Genomic DNA, 21,771 nt, shown 5'->3' with positions numbered 1-21,771 from the left:
TTACTGAGGGTGAGCAACAGCCTGCCCTTACTGAGGGTGAGCAACAGCCTGCCCTTACTGAGGGTGAGCAACAGCCTGCCCTTACTGAGGGTGAGAAGGGACAGGGATAATCATCAAAGCTCAAAGTGGGAGCGGCAAGTGGCTACCACAGGCTTCCAGAACAGACAGCGCACAAGGACGTCACAGTGGTCCATATTATCAGCACAGAAAACAGCTCCCCACAATGTAACAGGGCTCATTTTACTGTAACAGTGCCCAAAGATTATGGAAACGGTGGCCGAGAAGCCTGTAAAGCATTACAAAACGGCATTCCACAAGCCATCCCCAAATCAATAGAAGAGAGCTTCTGAACCACTCTCCCAAAATCCATATCCACAAAACGATGCAGTGAACCTTTCCTTAGGGTTAGCAACAACTCAAAGTAGGCAGAGAGACTGAAGTACTTAGAGATTAGGTAGAATAGCACACAACTTGTAAGAGGGCACTTATTCTTTGAATGGAAGGGTCAACACATGCAAGAGATTATGGGGATTCCATCATACGCATCCAATTCAAATGAAAGCAGTTCACACACAGCTGGTTCTGTTGTAAGAAAAGCATAACTTACAAGCGGAATGAACATCCCTAAAGTAAGACCCACAGTGTTTTGAAAATTGTGATGTGAGAACGTCCTTTTTGTGAACTCTCCCAATAATATGCCAATATCTCATAGAATGGAGATTTCTCAACCAACCTAATGCACAGATATAGGTGGGTGATCTTGTGGCACTTTGAGAGCCTCAACTGGTTAAGGCACAGAGCAGGAACTCAGAAGTGGTTATGAAATGAGTGACTCAGTGATTAATTATGAAAGAGGAATAAGAAGGCACAGATGTCAGGAAATGCCCACTCAGGTTAAACAGTTCAGTTCTAAGTCAAGTAAAAATTACTTCATTCACCACTTAAGGCTTGTTGTATATGATCATAAGCAGGAGATCCTAAGTAAAAAAGTAACAACCATTTTAAGACCCTTTTACTACAGAACAAACCAGGAGACAGAAGTACTAAGCACAATCTTAGGTCAATTAACTGGGGTGCCCTGTGAAACTAAGACCCTAAGCCTTCAAACCAAGGAACCCAATCCCACGAGGTACCTGGTTGGACATAGGTAGCCTCAGCAGCTGCAGGTCTAGTGTTGTTGTTGTTGTTATAAATCTCTCTCTCACAGAACTCTTTGCCCATTTGACTTTTTACACCTGATTAACAGCAATTACATTGACCAGTTATGTCTAAGGTACAACATTTGGTTTTTATGGCCTGGAGTAACAAAAGAAAATGAATCAGGAATAGGAGGAATGACTATTTGTCTCTCAAAAATTGCCCACTGCCCACACTTTGCCATGAAACCAGAACTCGATGGTGCCTAGCTACCATTACAGAATGTTTTAATCAAAGATTTTATACAAGAATTGTCATCAAAAGGAAGACAATGCAGAACAGAATTTCAAACTCTCATGGAGGCATGGCTAGTTGGATAGAGCCCTGGAATACTGTCCTGCGATAATCTTTACACCTTGAAACAAAAACATCCCCTAACTTTCCTTAAAACCATACAATAGTTTATCGTAACTATTAAAGAATATCTGCTTTATTGTACTCTTCTAAGAAAAATCTGTAAGGGATTAAATAGACAGCTGCAACTCAAAAGATTAAATGGGAAACGTAGGGGCCCCGAGTTTATGTTAAAGTGGGGCGATATGCAGAAGAGGTGAGGGGGTTACCCAATAAAAGAATGTCATCAAAGTCACCACAGTGTACACACAGGAATGATTCAACTGGTGTACGTTTTTCTGTATAAACTCCCAACAACAAATTAGATAAAGTATTTTTAAAAAACCAACTCTTGCCATTTATGAAAAAGAGTTTGCATAAAGACCAAATAAAACATAAGTACATTTTATGAGATGGTTTGAGCAATATCAGAAACACCACCTTGTTATAATTATGTGCCCTTAAAATATGTTAACTTATAAACAAAGGCCCTGGACAAAAAAGACCGATTTTAAACACAAGCTTCCCATTATGCAAGACGATGTCATATAAGACACACATTCTGTTTTAAGTTCTGATCAGATAAAGATACGTGATTTGATCGTCATTCCAGTGTGTATGCAGGTTAGAGCCATCTTGATTTTCATCAGACTTAGAGAACAGCTTTGCCCCAGTCTTCATGACACATAGATATGCTTGGTTCTTCATAGCAGGTGAGCTTGGTCTTTTAAACTCAGACAGCTTTGCATTTCTTCAACTTTTAAAAACCCACAAGGTTCCCTTAGAAAAAGACCCAGAAGCCTGATAGTTTATGGAGCTGATTTTTCTTTTCTTTACTAAACTGAATTCCTTCTATTATAATCTTGGTATGTTCACAAGAGAGAAAATATTTTCCAATTTTTAAGAGCCTCTTAATTTTGACAGACAAAAAGGTCCTATGTTTACAACTTTGAGCATTACACTAAAATCAAATCCAATCCACGGACACTGACTTCAACTCATAGCAACTATATAAACTGAAATGGAACTGCCCCATAGGGCTACCAAGGCTGTGATATTTACAGAAACAAACTTCCGTATCTTTCCTTGGCAGAGCAGTTGGTGGGTTTGAACTATCAACCTGTAAGTTAGCAACCAAGTGCTTTACCATTTAGCCACCTGGGCTCCTATTAGGACATTAAAATGTGTAAGCAAAACATTTTCAATTGTACGTTCTGTTTTTGTTCTTATTTATAGCACCATTTCCTTTACCTTTTTTCTATGCCCTAAATTAGAGAAACCTTTGATTCTCTCTGTATACTGAAGAAAATAGGTTCCCAGGCATCAATTTCACAAATAGAATGAAAAGCACTTAGTACAAATAATAAATGTTTTCAGTTTTTGAACAAGACACGTTTCACCATTTGCTTGGAAATCCCAGCGCTTTCTGTTGTATTTTGAAAGAGAAAATGAATTAGATTTATTTTAATCCCCTTGAGAAACAATAATTTGCTTCTCCTAATTCACTGAGTCAATTAAAGGACACTCTGGGAAAATTATAGAAGAGATTCTTCTACATTGTGCATTTCAGAACTACAATCAAAGCACAGAGTTAACTAAAATAGACACGATAGTCCCTGGTAACATCTCACAATGATCTTTTGTTGAATTAGTGGATTACAGCTCACAGTTTGCATTATTCTAATTGTTCTCTAGTATTTGCCAGGCTCAGTTACATTTCCCTAATGATTAACTTCTTGAATTGAAGAGAACTGCTATTTCAATCCTAGGCTACTATGATCCTGGACCGCGAGCCACCTTCACCTCAGTATTTTCCTTCCTATAACAAAGGACATCGACCTTCTATAGCCTGGCAGACTGCTTGGCATAAAGTAATTACATGTTTTGTTTTTTGATGAAATGAATGGAAGAATGGATGGATGAATAAGTAACTTGTTTTAAATATTTTCCAAAGTCTTATGAAAGAAAGAGCACTGTAGATGTTTAAATTGCTGTGCACAGACTATGAAGAGTATCTTCTCATGGTAAAGAAAACCCAGTGAGGAGACCCAAAAAAGGTGTGTGCTGAGGGATAAGGGTAGGACCCACACAAACTAGCTAAATGACTCTTATTATAATTTCAATACTGGGACACTTGACCATGCAGAATTCCAGGCAGACACACCTGAATTTCTGAATCCACCTTGAATTTCTGTCGATGTACTGCTGTTTTTAAAATTATCTTCAGCAAAATTTTACTTGCATGTGGTATCAATGATACTGTTCAGGCCACCTTTCTTTGAAATGGGCACAAATATGGATTTCTTTCAATTGGTTGGCCAGATAGCTATCGTCAAAATTTCTTAGCTTAGATGAGTGAGTGCCTCCAGTGCTTCATAGTTGGCTGATATATTTGATTTGTATTCTGTCAATTCCTGGAACCTTGTTTTTCGCCAATGCTGCGAAGTACACCTTGAATGTCTATCTTCAGTACCTTCAGTTCTTGATCATATGCTACCTCCTGAAATGGTGAACACTGACCAATTCTTTTTGGTGCAGTGACTCCGTATATACCTTCAATCTTTTGATGTTTTCTGCATCATTCAATATGTTGTCCATGTTGTTGTTGTTAAATGCTGTCAAGCCAGTTACACTCATTAACAACCCTGTACAGGGCTTCTGAGGAACTGCCGACCTTGTGGTTCAAATTGACTTTGCAGTCCAGTGCATTCACCCACAGCACCACACAAGAACTCCATGTTGCCCATAGAACCTTCTGTATTGGCAAGTCGAGGCTTGAATTTTGTCTTCAGAATTTTAGCTTGAGAGATGCTGAGCATGTTCTTTCCTTTTGGTTTCCTAACTCCAGGTCTTCGTACATTTCACTATAAGACTATATTTTTTCTTCTTGAGCTGTTCTTTCAAATCATCTGTTCAGCTCTTTTAGTGCATCATTTGTTCCAGTCGCTTTAGCTTTTCTACATTCAAGAGCAAGTTTCAGCATCTCTTCTCACATCCATCTTGGTCTTTTCTTTCTTTCCTATCTTTTCAGTGACAGTTTATTTTCTTCATGCATGATGTTCTTGATGTCATCCCATACCTCTTCTGGTCTTTTGTCCTTTGTGTCTAATACATCACATCTGTTCTTGAAGTCTATCTAAATTCAGGTGGGATATACTCCAGGTTATATATTGGTTCTAGTGAAGTTGTTTTAATTTTCTTCAGCTCCAGCCTGACCTTGTTTATGAGCTACTGATGGGCTGTTCCACGGTTCACCCCTGGCCTCATTTTGGCTGATGGTATTGAGTTTCTCTATTGTCTCCCATCTTATGAAGTTCACATGGTATGATCACTGTTTTTGTTGGAAAAAAGGTATCATCAATGAGTTAAGTCACTGGTCTTGCAAAATTTTATCTCCAGCATCATTTCTATCACCAAGGTCATATTTTCCAACTACTGATCCTTCCTCTTTGTTGCCAATTTTTGCATTCCAATCACCAGTAATTATCAATGCATCTTGATCTCAAGTTTGCTAGTTTTCAGACTGAAGAAGTTCGTAGAATTCTTCAATTTCATCATCACTGGCTTAAGTGGTTATTGCATAAATTTGAATAATAGTTGCATGAATTGGTTTTCTTTGTAGACAGCACTGTGCTTTAAGATAGATCTTGAAATGCTCATCTGACAACTAATGTGACACCATTCCTTTTCAATTTCTCATCCCCAGGATAGTGATATGGTTGATTCAAAATGGTCTATACCGTCCATTTCAGTTCACTAATGCACAGAATAGTGACCTTCACATGCTCCATTTGATTTCTGATGAGTTCCAAGTTTCCTAGACTCATGCTTCAGATATTCCATGTTCTGATTATTAATGGATGTTTGCAGCTATTTCTTATCATTTTGAGTTGCATTGTATCAGTAAATGAAGGTCCCAAAAGCTTTGCTCCATCTACATCATTAAGGTCAACTCTACTTTAAGGAGGCAGCTCTTTCTTAGTCATATTTTGAGTGCCTTCCAACTGGAGAGGTTCATCTTACATCTTCTAGCACTGTATCAGACAATGTTCTGTGGTTATTCATAAGATTTTCTGTGGCTAACCATTCAGATGGTGGTTATGTGCGAGGGAGTCGGTTCCGACCCATAGCAACCCTGTACCGAGTGTCCAAGGCTGTAAACCTTTATGGGAGCAGAAAGCTTCATCTTTCTCCCGTGGAACAGCCGGTAGTTTCGAACTGCTGACATTGCAGTTCGCAGCCCGATTAGTAACCGCTATGCTACTAGAGCTCTGGTAGCGTAGTAGTTACGAATCAGGCTGCGAACCTTAAGGTAAGCGGTTCGAAACTACCAGCTGCTCTGTGGGAGAAAGATAAGGCTTTCTACTCCTGTAAAGATTTACACCCTCGGAAACCCTGTACAGGGTCGCTATGGGTCGGAACTGACTCGACGGCACATAACAACAACAATGCTACTAGAGCTCCTTGAATTAGGAAGACCATAGAAGAATTGATGCTTTTGAGTTATGGTGTTGGAGGAGAATGTTGAAAGTACTGTGGACTGCAACTCAGTGGAGATTCTACCTTTCCCCGTACCCTCTGGAACTAGGTTCCCTATTGAAAGCTTGTAAGCCAGTCACTTCTTGCTTTTGTAGCACCCCCATTTTGGGTAGCCAATATCTAAGTTGCCCATCCTTGTCGACCCTGTATACCAAGGGGGTGGGAATGATCCTCACTATAATGATTTGTTCCATCCTTTGCCCTACTGCATCCACAAGCATAGGTCAAGTTCATCAATTTGATAGTTTCTTAATAAGCTTCCATATGACACAAAAATTCCACTCTTAAAATTTCCACTTCTACACATACAGGGAAAAAAAATCCAAACAAAGACTTGTACACAAAAGTTTATAGCAGCACTATTCATAAACAATAGCCAAAAACTGGAAACATTCCAAATGTCCATCAACTAGCGAATGGCTAAACAAAATATAGTATATTCATACAACAGTATGAATTAAATAAAAAGAACACTCTACTAACATGTACTACAAAACAGAAGAGCCTCAAAAATATTATGCTAAGTAAAATAAACCAGATGTAAAAGACCGCATTTCATGCAATTCCCATTTATATCAAATGTCCTGAGAAGGCAAACCCACAGAGGTGGCCTGGGGCTGGCAGCAGGAATAGAGATTGGAAGCAGACAGACAGGAAGGAATTTTTTGGGGTGACAGAAACCTTCTAAACTTGGACTGTGGAGGTGGCTGCCTAGCTCTGTACATTGATTATCACAGTGGGCGAACTGGATGGCATATAAATCACACCTCAAACGCCGTTTAAAAAAAAAAAAGCTTTATGTGCCCATGTAGAGAGGGAAGAGGTGGAGAGACTTCAAAAGTGTTGTTCTGAAATGTCTAGAATAGCAGGAACTCAGAGAGGAAATGCCGACTACTCCATAAGCATTCTGCTTCTTTCATAAAAGGCAGCCGAATGCAGTGGAAAGTGTACAGACTTTGATGTCCAGAAGAAGATAATACTCCAAATACCATTTCACCACTTCCTACCTGGGTTCATTTGAAGAAAGGCACTTAAAATTTCTCACACTCAGTAAACAAAGACAGGAATACTAAGGTTTGCTGAGGGTTAACAATAATATTTACAAAATACGGTTTGCGTTCCCTCAGTTCACTAAAACTGCTCTTCCTATGGTCAGGTCAGCCATGGCTTTGTGTTGTTAAGTGCTGTTGAGTAGATTCCGAATAATAGCAACACTATATAAGGTTTCCGAGGAGTGGCTGGTGGGTTTGAACTACCAACTTGTGGTTCAAATTGACCTTACAGTCCAGTGCTTACCACATAGCACCACACCAGGACTCCAAATGGTTTTACATGTTGCCAAATCCAACAGGTGTTATTTCAGTCTTCACATTCCTGTGAGGTTTGCAAAGCTGACTCTTCAACATCTAAGCTATTTCTAAACCTAGTCAATTCTGACTCCAAATCACCCTTTGAATCCACTTTCACTGCTCTGTCACTACCATCCCCTCCAGTCCTGCTCCCTGTCATGTTTGAATTTCTGAAACTCCTCCAACAGCTAGCTCATGGATCCAATTTGGTCCTTTTACAATGTATTTACCACTTCCCAGAAACCAGTGATCTGATGATATTAGCACTCAGACATCAATCATTCTTTACCCACTACTTAAAATCCTTTGTTGGCTTTCTACTGCCATCAAAACAAAATGAAAACTCTGTATACGGCCCTCTGGCTTCTGCCAACTTCTTCAACCTCACTGCATTCTAGTCACATTGGCCTTCTTAGTTACTTCAAACCTGCTAAGTCCTTTACTGCTGTAGAACCTTAGAACATGCTTTCTTCTGCCTAGAAAGTTCTTTCCCCTTTAGTCATGTTGGCTCTCTCTCACTCTCTTATCCTTTAGTCTCAAACTTCATAGTCACTACCTAAGGTAACTCTGTCCCTTCCCATACCACTTCATCAACTGAAATTACACCGTTGTGTTAATAATGGAGACACCATGCACAATAGTAAAGAACCACTGTCTGATACGGCGCTTTCCTCATTACTGATGTTACATTTGAGCGCATTGTGGCTGCCACTGTGTCAGTCCACTGTTGGGGGTCTTCTTCTTTTTCACTGACTCTCCATTTGTCCAAGCATTTTCCATTTTTCCAATTGGTTCCTCCTGCTTGGCTACTGCTTATAAACTACCTGATTTCCACTAGATAAACTCCATGAGGATTTTCACCTCTCCTCCCCTCACTTCCTTCCATATACATACATACACACACACACACACACACAAGCATACCTTTTATATATGTACCCCTATTTATTTTCATTTTGAGAAACAGCTGTAAACATCCATTAACAACTAGAACATGGAAGCTTCCAAATCAGAAGCATGAATCTAGAAAAATTAAAACTCGTCAAAAATGAAATGGAATGCATAAACACTGAAATCCTAGGCATTAGTAAGCTGAAATGGACTGGTATTGGCTATTCTGAATCTGACAATCACATGGGTTTACTACAGCAGGAATGACAAATTGAAGAGGAACACATCAACAGCTGTATTGAATGAAGTACAGAACCTGTCTGTTATAGGATACCTATACACCTATAAGGAAGACCAGTTCATACCACTGTTATTCAGATTTACACACCAACTATTAAAGCCAGTGACAAAAAAAATGGAAGGATTCTATCAACTTCTTCAGTCTGAAATTAATCAAACCTGCAATCATGATATACTGATAATTACTAGTGATTGGAATGCAAAGATTGGAAACAGGAAGGATCAGTAGTTGGGAAAAATGGCCTTGGTGAGAGATGATGCTGAAGATCATATGACAGAATTTTGCAAGACCTAAGGAGCTCTGGTAGTGTAATGGTTACATACAGGGCTGCTAACCTCTGGGTCAGCAGTTTGAAACTACCAGCTGTTCCATGGGAGAAAGATGAGGCTTTCTGCTCCTGTAAAGATTGACAGCCTCGGAACCTCCGTATAGGGTCACTATGAGTCAGAACCGACTCCACGGCACTAACTACCACCACCCTGACTTTTCATTGCAAATACCCTTTTAAAACACAAACGATGACTATACACATGGATGTCACTAGATGGAATACACAGAAATCAAATTGGCTACATTTGTGGAAAGAGACAGTGGAAAAGCTCCAAAACAAGGCCAGGGGCAGACTGTGGAACAAACCATCAATTACTTATATGAGAGATCAGGCTGAAGCCAACGAAAATTAAAACAAGTCAACATGAGCCAAAATATGACCTTGAACATATTCCATCTAAATTTAGAGATCATCTGAAGAGCAGATTTGATGCATGAAACACTGAAGACTGAAGACCCAAAGAGTTTGGGGATCAAGAACATCATACAGGAAGAAAGCAAAAGGTCATTAAGAAGACAAGAAAGAAGGAAAAGACCAAAATGGATGTCAGAAGAGACCCTTAAACTAACTTGCTCTCAAGTGTAGAGATGTTAAAGCAAGTTGAAGAAATGAGGAGGTTAGAAGAGCTAAACAGCAAAGAGCAGTTCGAGACGACGAAGTTTCAAAGAGCAGTTTGAGAAGACAAAGTCAAATATTAAAACAAAATGTGGAAAGACCTGGAGCTAGAAAACAAAAAGGGAAGAACACATTCAGCATTTCTCAAGCTGAGGGAACTGAAGAAAAAAATAGAAATTTTTGAATTGATATACTGAAGGATTCAATGGGCAAAATATTGAATGATGCAGAAAACATCAAAAAGAAGATGGGAGGAATACATAGAGTCACTGTACCAAAAATAAACAGTCGATATGCTACCTCTTGAAAAATTGAACATGATTACGAACCAATGATATTAATTTCTAAAATATGTAACAAACTACAACACCTCTACAAGAAAAAGACAAATACCCCAATTAAAAAATGGGCACAGGACATGAACAGACACGTCACCAAGGAGGAGATCCAGGTAGCCAACACACATATGAAGAAATGTTCACAATCACTAGCCCATTTGTTGTTGTTATGTGCCGTGGAGTCGGTTCTGACTCATAGTGACCTGTACAGGGTTTCCAAGGCTGTAAATCTTTACAGGAACAGAAAGCCTCATCTTTCTCCCACGGAACAGCTGGTAGTTTCGAACTGCTGACCTTGTGGTTCACAGCCCGATTCGTAACCACTCAAACAAGTAGAAGACAATAAATGCTGTCAGGGATGTGGAGAGACTGGGACCCTCCTACATTGCTGGTGGGATTGCAAATGGTCCAACCTCTCTGGAAAACAGTATGGTGCTTCCTCAGCAAGCTGGAAACAGCAATATCTTAAGATTCAGCAATCCCTCTACTTGGTATTTATTCACAAGAAATACGAGCCATAACACAGTAAATATATGCACATCAATGTTCACAGCAGCACTATTTACAACAGAAAAAGATGGAGACAGCCTAAGTGCCCATCAATGGAAGAATGGATAAGCAAACTGTGGTACATACACACAGTGGAATATTACGCTACCTTGAATAATAAGGAAGCTGGAAGCCACCACATACCATGAATGAACCTGAAGGACATTATTCTAAGTGAAATTAGTCAGTCACAAAAGGAGAAGCACTGCATAAACCATTATTGTAAAACCTTAAGAAAAAAACCACCCATACTAAAAAAAAAAAGAAAAAAAGATAAAAGAACCAATGATACTGAAAGGAAGAAGACCCAGGTGCACTGAAGGCACTGGCAAAAAGCAAGGCACTAGGAATTGATGGGATACAAATCGAAATCTTTCAACAAACTGAAGCAGCACTGGAGACCCTCACGCATCTATGCCAATATACTTGGAAGACAACTACTTGGCCAACTGAATGAAAAAGATCCATATCTGTGCCTATTTCAAAGAGAGGTGAGCCAACAGAATGTGGATGTCACCAGAACAACATCACTAGTACCTCATGAAAGTAAAATTTTGCTAAAGATAATCCCAAAATGGCTGAGAACATGGAAATAAGGATATCATTGCTGATGTCAGCTGGATCTTGGCCGAAAGAAGAGAAAATCAGATAGATATTTAACTGTGCTTTATTGACTACGCAAAGACTTTCAGTTGTGTGGATCATGACAAGCTATGGACAACATTGTGGAGAATGAGTATTCAGGAGCACAATTAAGTGTCCTGTACACAGAAAAAGAGGCAATTGTTTCAAGAGAACAAGGAAACACTGCATTCAGTGTTTAAAATGAGCAAAGGTGTGCACCAGGGTTCTTTTCTTTCACTGTATTGTTCAGTCTGTATATTGAGCACATAATCTGAGTAGCTGGATTTTATGAAGCAAAACGTGGCATCAGGATTAGAGATAGACTTTAACAACCTGCGATACACAGCTGATACAACCCTGCTTGCTAAAAGCAAAGAGGACTTACTGATGAAGATCAAAGATCACAGCCTTTAGTATGGGTTGTATCTCAATGTAATGAAGACAAATATCCTCACCACTGGAGCAATAAACAACATCCAAATAAATGGAGAAAATGGTGATGTTGTCAGAGACATTTTGCTAAGATCTACCATCAACACTCACGGAAGCAGCAATCAAGAAATTAAATGGTGAATTGCTTTAGACAAATCTTCTGCACAAGACCTCTTTAAAAGTGTTCAAGAGCAAAGATGTCAGTTTGGGGACTAAGGTGCACCTGATCCAAGCCGTAGTATTTTCAATAACCTCATATGAATATGAAAGCTGGACAGTGAATAATTAAGACCATAGATGAATTGATGCATTTCAGTTATGGTATTGTAAGAGTATATTAAAAGTACCATCGACTGCCAAAACAACCAAAAGATCTGTGTTGGAAGAAGTACAACCAGAATGCTCTTTGGAAGTCAAGATGACCAGACTTCCTCTCTTATACTTTGGACATATCAGGAGGGACCAGCCCCTGGAGAACGATTTCATGTTTGGTAAATTGGAGGGTCAGAGAAAAAAAGAGGAAGGCCCCTAATAAGACTGACTGGCACAGTGTCAGCAGTAACAGACGCAAACATAGCAATGGTTTTGAGGTTGGAGCAGGGCCAAGCAACAATTTGTTCTGTTGTACACATAGCTTTGAGTCAGTACCAACTCGACAGCACCTAACAACAAACAACAACACTGACCAACAGCAATGTGCTTGACATATGCTGAGCAATCAACAAATGGATAATCAAGTTCGACTATCTTCTCTGCCATCCTCCAGGGCTGTGGGCAGATACCAGTGGGGCCCATCGGAGGGCCTAACTAAACCATTCAGTAGGTACTAAAGACCGGGTGGTATGTACCAACGCAGGGACTTAACACAAGCTTATGACACATGTTGTTGTTGTTGTTAAGTGCCGTCAAGTTGGTTCCGACCCATAGCAACCCTGAACAGGGTTTCCGAGGCTATAAAACTTTATAGGAGCAGAAAGCCTCATCTTTCTCCCACAGAACTGCTGGTAGTTTCAAACTACTGACCTTGAGATTAGCAGCCTGATTCGTAACAATTGCAGTATACATACTGGAAATTCCTCACTCATGGGGAATAATTGTAATTCCCGATCCCCATCACAAATGGGGTTCAGTAGGTTATCCTCACCTACCTTCGTAGGGGCAGCACACACTGAGTCCGTCAGCATAGTGTATGTGCAGCCCTGCACATCTAAGGGCACCACAGACCTGTAACTGCTCACTCTTGGGTGGCTAAATGCCACTTATCCCTCTAAGAAGTTGGGGGGCACTGACTGCTTGGGGTCGTGTAATTAATTAACACACCAGAATTTTACTCATTATTGGAATTAAGTAGACAAATCATTCTACCAACTAAGAATGACCATTCATCACCAACCATGGAACCGAGAAAGCACTATCTGCCAATCTTGTCCATATCTGGCTTGTGAGGCTTCCTGTGTTGTTCTACTTTATGATGCAGAGGAATATAAAGTTTGACATTCCCAAGAGAACAGGGATGTTTTAGCCTCCTACCTATTACAAGAATGTTGTTTCTATTGTTTAGTGCTGTTGAGCTGGTCCCATCTCATAGGGTTTCCAAGGAGCAGCTGGTAGGTTTGAACTGTCACCCTTGTGGTTCAAAGTGACCTTGTGGTCCAGTGCTTTATCCCACAGCGCCACATTGGTCTAGAGACTGACTACTATCAATTTGTGATTTAACAATGTTTTAGAATAAACAAAGTTGAAACCAATAGAGAAGGTAAAGAAAAGAACATCTCCCTGCTACCCCATAACTACCAAGGGGTGCTCCCATGAAAAAGGACTTCATCATTGCAATTAAAGACTTACTGATAAGATTTTACTCACTCGTCTACAAAAACCAGTTCAAATTCAGCAATATATTGTTATGTACAAAATGCTTTGGACTGTTTCTAGTTTTTATTTGATATAATGAATAGACTAGTAACCTTTCTCTTAAACAATTCATAACTATTAAAGAGCTCTCAAACATTTTTATGTCTTGAGTTAGAAATCAGAGATAGACAAGAAAAAAGGTAGTTTCAGATTTTACTCCATAATGTTGCTTATGAAATAAAGTTGCATTGACAGATTACTGAAAATACTTTCAGAACGAACTACATTACAATAGCAGCCCAATTCCTTTGAGGTTTAAATGTAACCTGAAATTTGAGGCTATTTCCCCCCTCTTGCAAATGTCATTTGCTGTTGTTAAGTGCCATAATGTCATTACAGTTGTTTGTTGTTGTTGAAGTGCTGTGAAGTCAGTTCCAACTCACAGTGAGTCTGGATAGCGTTTCTGAGGTATGGTTGATGGGTTTGAATTATCAACCTTGTGGTTCATACTGAACTTGTGGTCCAGTGTTTATCCTATAGTACCATAGCAGGATTCTGTAGAATGCCATTGTTGTTCAATGACATCATGTCGGCTCAACTCACAGCAACCCTGAATAGGGTTTCCAAAGAGTAGCTGCTGAGTTTGAACCACGGCCCTTGGAGTTCAAACTGATCTTGTGGTCCAGTGCTTATCCTATAGCACCACACCAGGACTCCATAATGTCGTTGTTGTTGTTATTAAGGGCCACTGAGTCAATTTCGATTCATAGCGACCCTGTACACTTTGAGGAGCTGTTGGTGAACTTGAACCATCGACCCTGAGGTTCAAACTGACCTTGTGGTCCGAACATTAATCCACAGCGCCACACCAACGGGTATTAATCTAGCACTTAACAACAACAACAACAAATCTGAGAAGCCTTGCTTGTTAAGTCATTTGTGTCTCCAGCCTCAAACCACAGGAAGTTACAATATAACACTGCAGCAAAGAATAAATCATATCGCTAGCAGAAACAAATTGAACTAAAAATGTACTACTTTAAAAACCTCAATTGTACACATTTGCAGTAATAGAGGTTAACAAAATTGTCTTTCAAAAGGTGGGAAGAGCTGTCTAGGTCCTACCTTGGAGTGCTAGCATTTTCAAGTTGCTGCTGCTTTTCTGATCTATAAGGTCAAACAGTTTCAAAGAGCCATGGAAGACTGCTGAAATTCTATTCAACCTACACAAGTTTAGCCTTTTATTTTTTATTTTTGTAAAAATAGTTCTGCATGGCCAGCCTAACCTCTGCCCAAGAGAACAAAAGGAGGATAAAGGAGGGGAACCTGATACCATCTGTTGTTATTCTGACAGTCTAAGCAGGGACAATTAACTAGCTGCACTAACAATGCTCTATTTTTGCACCTAGAAAAAAAAAGCAAAAAAAAAAAAAGCTTACCTCTTCCTTACTGGGGAAGCACCAAAAATCTCACCTTCCATTGACAAATCAAAAATGACATTATTTCCACTTCCAGTAGAACCATGTGACACATCAACTCTCATGTGGAGCAAGCATTTGACTCTGTAAAGTGATTTCTCCTTCTTTCTCAGAGTACTTAAAAACAAGCCAACTCTGGGTTAAGCACTGGGCCGTGCAGTGAATTACTTCCTACGGCTCTTCTACCCACAGTCTTAGAAACTCTTACCACACCACTTATTTCTCCGGATGGCTCTAGGTAGGACAAGGTGGGAGAAGATATAGGTAAGATGTTGGGAGTCAGTTCTGAGTTGATCATTAACCAAGTTGATTATGATTGTAAAACCTGGGAACTTTACTGAAGACATTGGTCAATTCTGCCAACCTGCTGGGGAAAATAAGTCATCTCAGAAGCAGAAGGAGGGAATCTCAGGACCAACAAGGAAGGAGGGTTTTTGGATTCTAGGGTGCCTGCATATTGAATTTCCTCAGCCCGGGACAGTAGAGCTGTGGCACCAGAGGTGAGGTAGAGGAGCAGCCGCAGCAGAAGAACCACCGAGAGCCAGAACACAGTAGTGAGTACAAGTAAAGCTGCATACCTCTGGCCGGAGGAGGGCTCACTTGTGGAGCAGGCTGCCTACAAGGACTTCACTGGAAAGCTAAGTTTGCAGCCCCACAGAGCTAGAGCCAAGTGCCTTCAGGCTTAGGCTTAGAGAGGAGTGGTGTCCTCTGGGCATTTAGCATCAATCATAAAGGAGCTTTGTCACACTGCTGGAGCAGGGCAGAGATCCAGGACCAGTGCGAGGTGGGCCTGAGGGCATAGCTTCGGAGAGCCTGTCCTGACTGAAAGAACTGTGCCTAAGCATGTTCTGAGCCTGAGTTATAACCTGTTACTTCCCCAGTTAGCCCTGTAGCTGTGCCTATGGTGTATGAGTTCTGTGTGACCACTGCAATGAATTATGGAGCCTAGCTGAGCACAGTGCTGTGGATGGGACTGTTGGTGTCAGATTTGCAAGAGAAGGTAGAAGGCTCGAGGCATGTCGGACCTCAAACCCACAGGAATCAGTTTGGGGCAGATGCAGTGATTCTCCTTCTCTCTCCTGGGGAAGTTACAGGAGGACAGACACTGTCCCCACACTCCTTTTTTCTATTAAAAAAAAAAAAACAAACAACACCCAAACAGACTGCTAATTGAAACATCGGTGGTTCAAACTCACCAGCTACTCTGCAGGAAAAAGATGAGGCTGTCCACTCATGTAAAGATTTACAGTCTCAGAAACCACACAGAACAGTCCAACTGTGTCCTATAAGGTTGCTATGAGTTGAAACCAATCCGACAGTGGATGGGTTGGTTGGCTGGTGTTTACTCTCTTTGAAGATGTGATCACTGATCCATAGATAATCCTCCCCTCTTTTCCCTTCTCTCTTCCTCTGTACCATGGCCTCTAAGGTTTCAAGAGCCACATGGGTTCTGTTCATTTGTACGTTCTGAGTAAGATGCTCCAATGGGTCGAGTGGCCTCCCTCTCTGAACTCTTTCACAGCTGGTAGTGGACAGCATGTTGGACTCATACGACTAGAGCCGCTGACTCTCCCAGCTGCACTGTAAGCTTCTTGAAAGCGGACACATTGGCATATTTATCTTAACACCATTTATACCTTATACCTTAGCAAGAATAAAACAAGGTCTGAGAAATCAGTAAGCACATTTGTAAATTCAAACTAGTAATTCGTCCTCAAACTCTAAATATTTTGAGATGATTTTTTCACATTTTAATGCCAGGATATTTTTCCAAAAATGATCTTAATACTGTTGTTGTTAAGTGCCATTGAGTTGGTTCCGGCTTATAGTGACCCTGTATAGGGTTTCCGAGGAGCAGCTGGTGGATTTGAACTGCTGACCTTGTGGTTTGTTCACTAGGCAGTATACCACCACATTGGGAGTCCAGCCTCTTATATTTGCGCCATATTTTAACCTGCCTATGGAGTCCTGGTGTGGTGCTGTGGGCTAATGCATCAGACTGCAAAGTCGTTTTAACTGCAAAGTCAGTGATTCAAGCTCACCATCTGTTCCTTAGAAACCCTATACAGGGTTGCTAAGGGTCGGATCAACTCAACGGCACTTAACAACAACAACAACAACGTGGGTTAATGAGTTGGACTGCAAAGCCGTTTGAACCACAAGGTCAGTGGTTCAAGCTCACCAGCTGCTCCTCGGAAACCCTATACAGGGTTGCTATGGGTCGGGAACTGACTCGATGGCACTTAACAATTGCACATTTGTAGTCCTGGCGTGGCACTGTCGGTTAATGCGTTGGACTGTACGGTCAGTTTGAACTGCAAGGTTGGCGGTTTAAGCTCACCAGCTCCTCCTTGGAAACCCCATATAGAGTCGCTATGAGTTGGAACCGATTCATCAACACTAAACAACAATCGAACATTTAGAGCCTTGGTATGGCGCTGTAGGATAAGCACTGGACCACAAGGTTGGTTGTTTGAACTCACCAGTCGCTCATTGGAAACCCTATGTTGCTATGAGTTTGAACCGACTCAATGGTACTTTACACAGTTGTATTAATAAACTGGTTTGAAACCACATTTGAGCTCTGAAGATATAATTAAAAATGAGCATTGTTAATGACATTTGCATGTGACCAATGACCTTAATTTATAGAGCTTTACCACCAGCCTCTCCTTGGAAACCCTGCACAGGATCACATTGAGTCGGAATGACTAGATGACATTTAACACAACTACCATTGATTTCATTAAAGGAAGTCTCAGCTTATGGTTAATTCCAAAAAAAGAAGAAAATGGAGTCAGAAGTCCCACCAGCACAGAGGCAATGCCTTCAGCAAACTGTTCAGATCATGCTTGTGGGTGATGATGTGTCTGACCATTTGAGAGAAGAGCTTCTTTAGAGTGAACTGGATAAACAAACCCATTTATTAGTTAGTGGCTTGGTGTTGTTGTTGTGAAGTGCCTTTGAGTCAGTTCAGACCCAGGGCAACCCTGTACAGGGTTTCCGAGGAGCAGCTGGTAGGGTCTTAACTGCCACCCTTGTGGTCATCAGTCCAGTGCTTATCCTACACTGCCACATCAGGGCTCCCTCTAAAACTTCTCTCAAGCAAAACAGAGTGTCACCGAGCTTCCTAATACTATTCAATACACCACTAAAAGGGGCTGTGAGGGTTCTAACCACAATAAAATCTGTTCCATCAAAAGACTGTAAAGTACTAACTTTTCTGATTTTAGAAGTGGAAACAGATTTATTCTATAAACATACCACAATTTTCAGTTGTGTATCCTCTGAATACACAGCACATATTATTGCCAGGTCAGTACAAGGGTCGTGTTCCAGAAAAGTGTCATGTTTTTTACTCTTTATTCTATACAAACCAAATCAGTCATTCAAACCTGCCTTTTAACAACAACAACAAAACACTTTATTGGGCTATTCCAGTGTCAAATCTGAAACAGATGTACAGCAATATAAACTTGCTACCACAGGTTGAGAAGACAAAACACATTTGTTCCTTAGAGTGTAATCTAACACGAAATGCCCTGAAGATCATTGCTGATGCTCAGACAATGCAATCTGAGGAAAGACTGAATGTGAGGGAAAACAAAAAGTAAAGAAGAAAACTAAATAGTCCCCTCACCCTCCGGACCCTGCCTCTACTTCAAAAGTGCAGAACGAGATCTCTAACTTGATGGTAGTAGCTGCAGTGGTCATTAACATGTTGGTGTTCACGTTCACAAAGACAACTAACGGAACTGGCAAAAGTAGTAGGTGTGTAACTGCTGAAAAACCAGTCAGTGCCCTCCAGAGAGGAAGGCAGGGGGCTGCATCGAGGTGTGGAATCCCACTGCAGCTATCAGTGTGACTTGTGTTTTCTACTGGAACCTCCTTATAGGACGGTGAGAAAAAAACAATTTTCAAAAAACTAGTTGGTACAAGGTAAACACAGCATATGATAACATCCTTAAAGTTTTCAGTACAGAAAAAAAATACATATATATGTGTGTGTGTGTATATATATGTATGTATGTGTGTATGTGTGTATATATATATATATCTCTGGTAGCGTAGTGGTTACGAATCGGGCTGTGAGCAGCAAGGTCAGCAGTTCGAAACTACCAGCGGTTCCGCGGGAGAAAGATGAGGTAGTCTGCTCCTGTAAAGATTTACAGCCTCAGAAACCCTGTGTAGGGTCACTATGAATCAGAACCGACTCCACGGCACACAACAACAAACATATAGATAGATAGATAGATAGATAGATAGATAGATAGATAGATAGATAGATAGATAGATAGATAGATAGATACACACACATACATGCATATTTGGCAGCTCTACGCTCTGGGAGCGCAGTGGTTACAAATCGGGCTGTGAACCGCAGGGTTAGCAGTTTGAAACTACTAGATGTTCCGCGGGATAAAGATGAGGCTTTCTGCTCCCGTAAAGATTTACAGCCTCGGAAACCCTGTACAGGGTCGCTATGGGTCGGAACCAACTACACGGCACTTAACAACAACAACAACAACAACTCTCTGAGGTAAGGAGCTCTGGCAGTGTAGTGGTTACCAGTCCAGCTGCTAAACCTTAAGGTCAGCAATTCAAAACTACCAGCAGCTCCACAGGAGAAAGATGAGGCGTTCTGGTCCCATAAAGATTTACAGCCTCGGAAACCATATACAGGGTCGCTATGAGTCGGAACCGGCTTCACAAGCACATTATCACCACTCTCTGAGGTAAGCAGTCCTATACAGGGTACAGTTCATGCTTTTTATTTTTTAACCCTCAAGTCCTGCAAACACAGCAGCAACCTCGGAAAAACAAACCCCTGAATTTCAATATATAAGACCGGAAGTCTTTGGCTTGGCACCAGTAACACAGACAGATACCAATGGCCAGCGTCACCTACCTCTGCCACTCCAAACCCTCTGTGTCCTTTCTCACGGCCTCTCCTTTGGCTCCTCACTTCCCTCCTGAGAAAGAATCCATGTTCTACTGCATGTAACCTCTTTCTCTTCCTTACCGTACTTTTTATCAACCCTTTTCTGATTTTACGTTTTGTTTGTGTTTTGAGTAAAGGTTTACAGAGCAAATTATTTCTCCAGTCACCAATTCATACACATTTAGTTTCACATCACTGATCACAGTACCCACAAAGCAACAGCATTCTTCCCACTTCCTTCCTGTTGTTCACCATTTTTTCCTATCCCTTTCTGCCATCTGCGGTTTCTCCATGGCAAATGCTGCCCTTTGGGTTTTATATGACTAAGTTTTTAAGGAGTGTGTACTTTCCTGCTGCTCTTGTCCCCCTATAGATTAGCTGTAAATTGAGCTCTTGGGGTGAAAGTTTTCAGTTCCAGGCCTGAATAATGACAATGGGCCAGAGGCCTGAGGGTGCCCACCAGTCTGTTACATCAATACACCTCGTTGGTTTTCTTTGAGTTTTGTGCCACATTTTCTCTCACTTTATCCAGAACCCTCTGAAGTGACCATTTTCAAAGTTGGCAATGGTAACTGGGCACCATGTTTATAATCGGTCAAATGGGGGTGGGGTAGGGGTGGGGGAGTACATAATCTCCTTCTTGTTAAGTGCTGTCGAGTCGAGTCTGTTTTAGTTCATAGCGACTCTGTATAGGGTTTCCAAGAAGCAGCTGGTGGGTTTGAACTGCCAACCTTATGGTTCACAGTCCAGTGCTGATCTTACAGTGCCCCACCAGTTTTAACCAAACACTGGAGGGAAAGAGTTGCTGGGTTTGGAAGCATGGGACCATTATCGGGGATCTGTAAGTCAACTGCTGTAACATAATTCACAAAGACAACAGTCACTACAAAAAGTTAGTGGAAGGAGATGAGAGGGCGGCGCTTCCCAGACCAGGCAGTTCAGGTAGGGTTCCAGGGAAAAGGGGCAGAATCGCACATAAAAAATCTCTGTCTAGCAAACAAACAGCCTTTGAACAAACATAAGATCTTATATTTCAACATTCTGAATTTGTTTTTTTAAAAGATCACATTGCTGAGGAATTACAGGCATTTTAAGCTTTTGCCTGCCTGCATGTGGCTCCCGCATCAGCGCCAGCGAGTGCCTCTGCCCCCTGCAGACCTTGGAATGCAGTGCTAGAGCAACCCCACTTAGAAGGGTGCATTTCCAGAGAAAAGGAAGCATAAACTAACAAACCCAAACAAACAGAGAGGGATATCGGCACGGATATTAGGAAATTCGGGGTACCCACGGTACAGAGAGACTGAGAGAGGCATTTTTTATGTCATCAGATACGGACAATACCTCCCTATAGCCACTAACCCCAGCCCTCTATTGCCCCGGCCTAGACCAGCCCTCTGCCAAGCCGCCGAGGCTCAGAAATGCCCAAGGCACAGGCCCGCCCACTGAGGCCAAGGCCCTCCCAAGGCCCAGACACTCCCACTGATGCCAAGGCCTGCCCTGAGGCCCAACCCGCCCACAGACTGGTCACAAAGGCCCAGGCCCAACCAAGGCCAAAATCGCCTACCCACGATTGCCGCATAGCCAGGTCACTGAGGCCCAGGGCCCCTAAGGCCCAATCCACCGCATAGCCTGGTCGTCAAGGCCCAGTGCCCCTGAGACCCAACCCACCCTCAGCCCGGTCCCTGACACACAAGCCCCCCGAGGCACAATCCGCCCAAGCCGCCCGCTGAGGCCTAAGCCGCCCGATGCCCAGCTGCTGATACCCAGGCCCCCTGGGGCCCAAACCGCCATCCCGAGGCCCAAATCACCCGCCCGAGGACCAAATGGTCCGCTGCCAAGGCCCAGGCCCTACTGAGGCCCAAACCACCCGCCTAGGCTCAACCCACCAGCCCGAGGCCCAAATGGTCCGCTGCCCAGGCCCGGGCCCAACTGAGGCCCCAAAAAGTTACTCTGAGTTAAGCAATAAGGAGAGTGAAAAGGGAAGACCACATCCTGATCACA

At 41.8% G+C, this 21,771-nt stretch overlaps 1 protein-coding gene across 1 annotated transcript in view; it reads right to left on the bottom strand.

Moving 5' to 3' along the window:
- The window catches only part of DTNBP1 (dystrobrevin binding protein 1), a 209,568-nt gene that overhangs the window by 31,014 nt on the left and 156,783 nt on the right, over window positions 1–21,771 (bottom strand). The gene's annotated exons all lie outside the window — the stretch shown is intronic.

Source organism: Chrysochloris asiatica, unplaced genomic scaffold, assembly GCF_000296735.1.
Source record: "Chrysochloris asiatica unplaced genomic scaffold, ChrAsi1.0 scaffold00060, whole genome shotgun sequence".
NCBI classification, from domain to species: domain Eukaryota; kingdom Metazoa; phylum Chordata; class Mammalia; order Afrosoricida; family Chrysochloridae; genus Chrysochloris; species Chrysochloris asiatica.
This window is presented reverse-complemented; position numbering and strand designations above follow the sequence as displayed.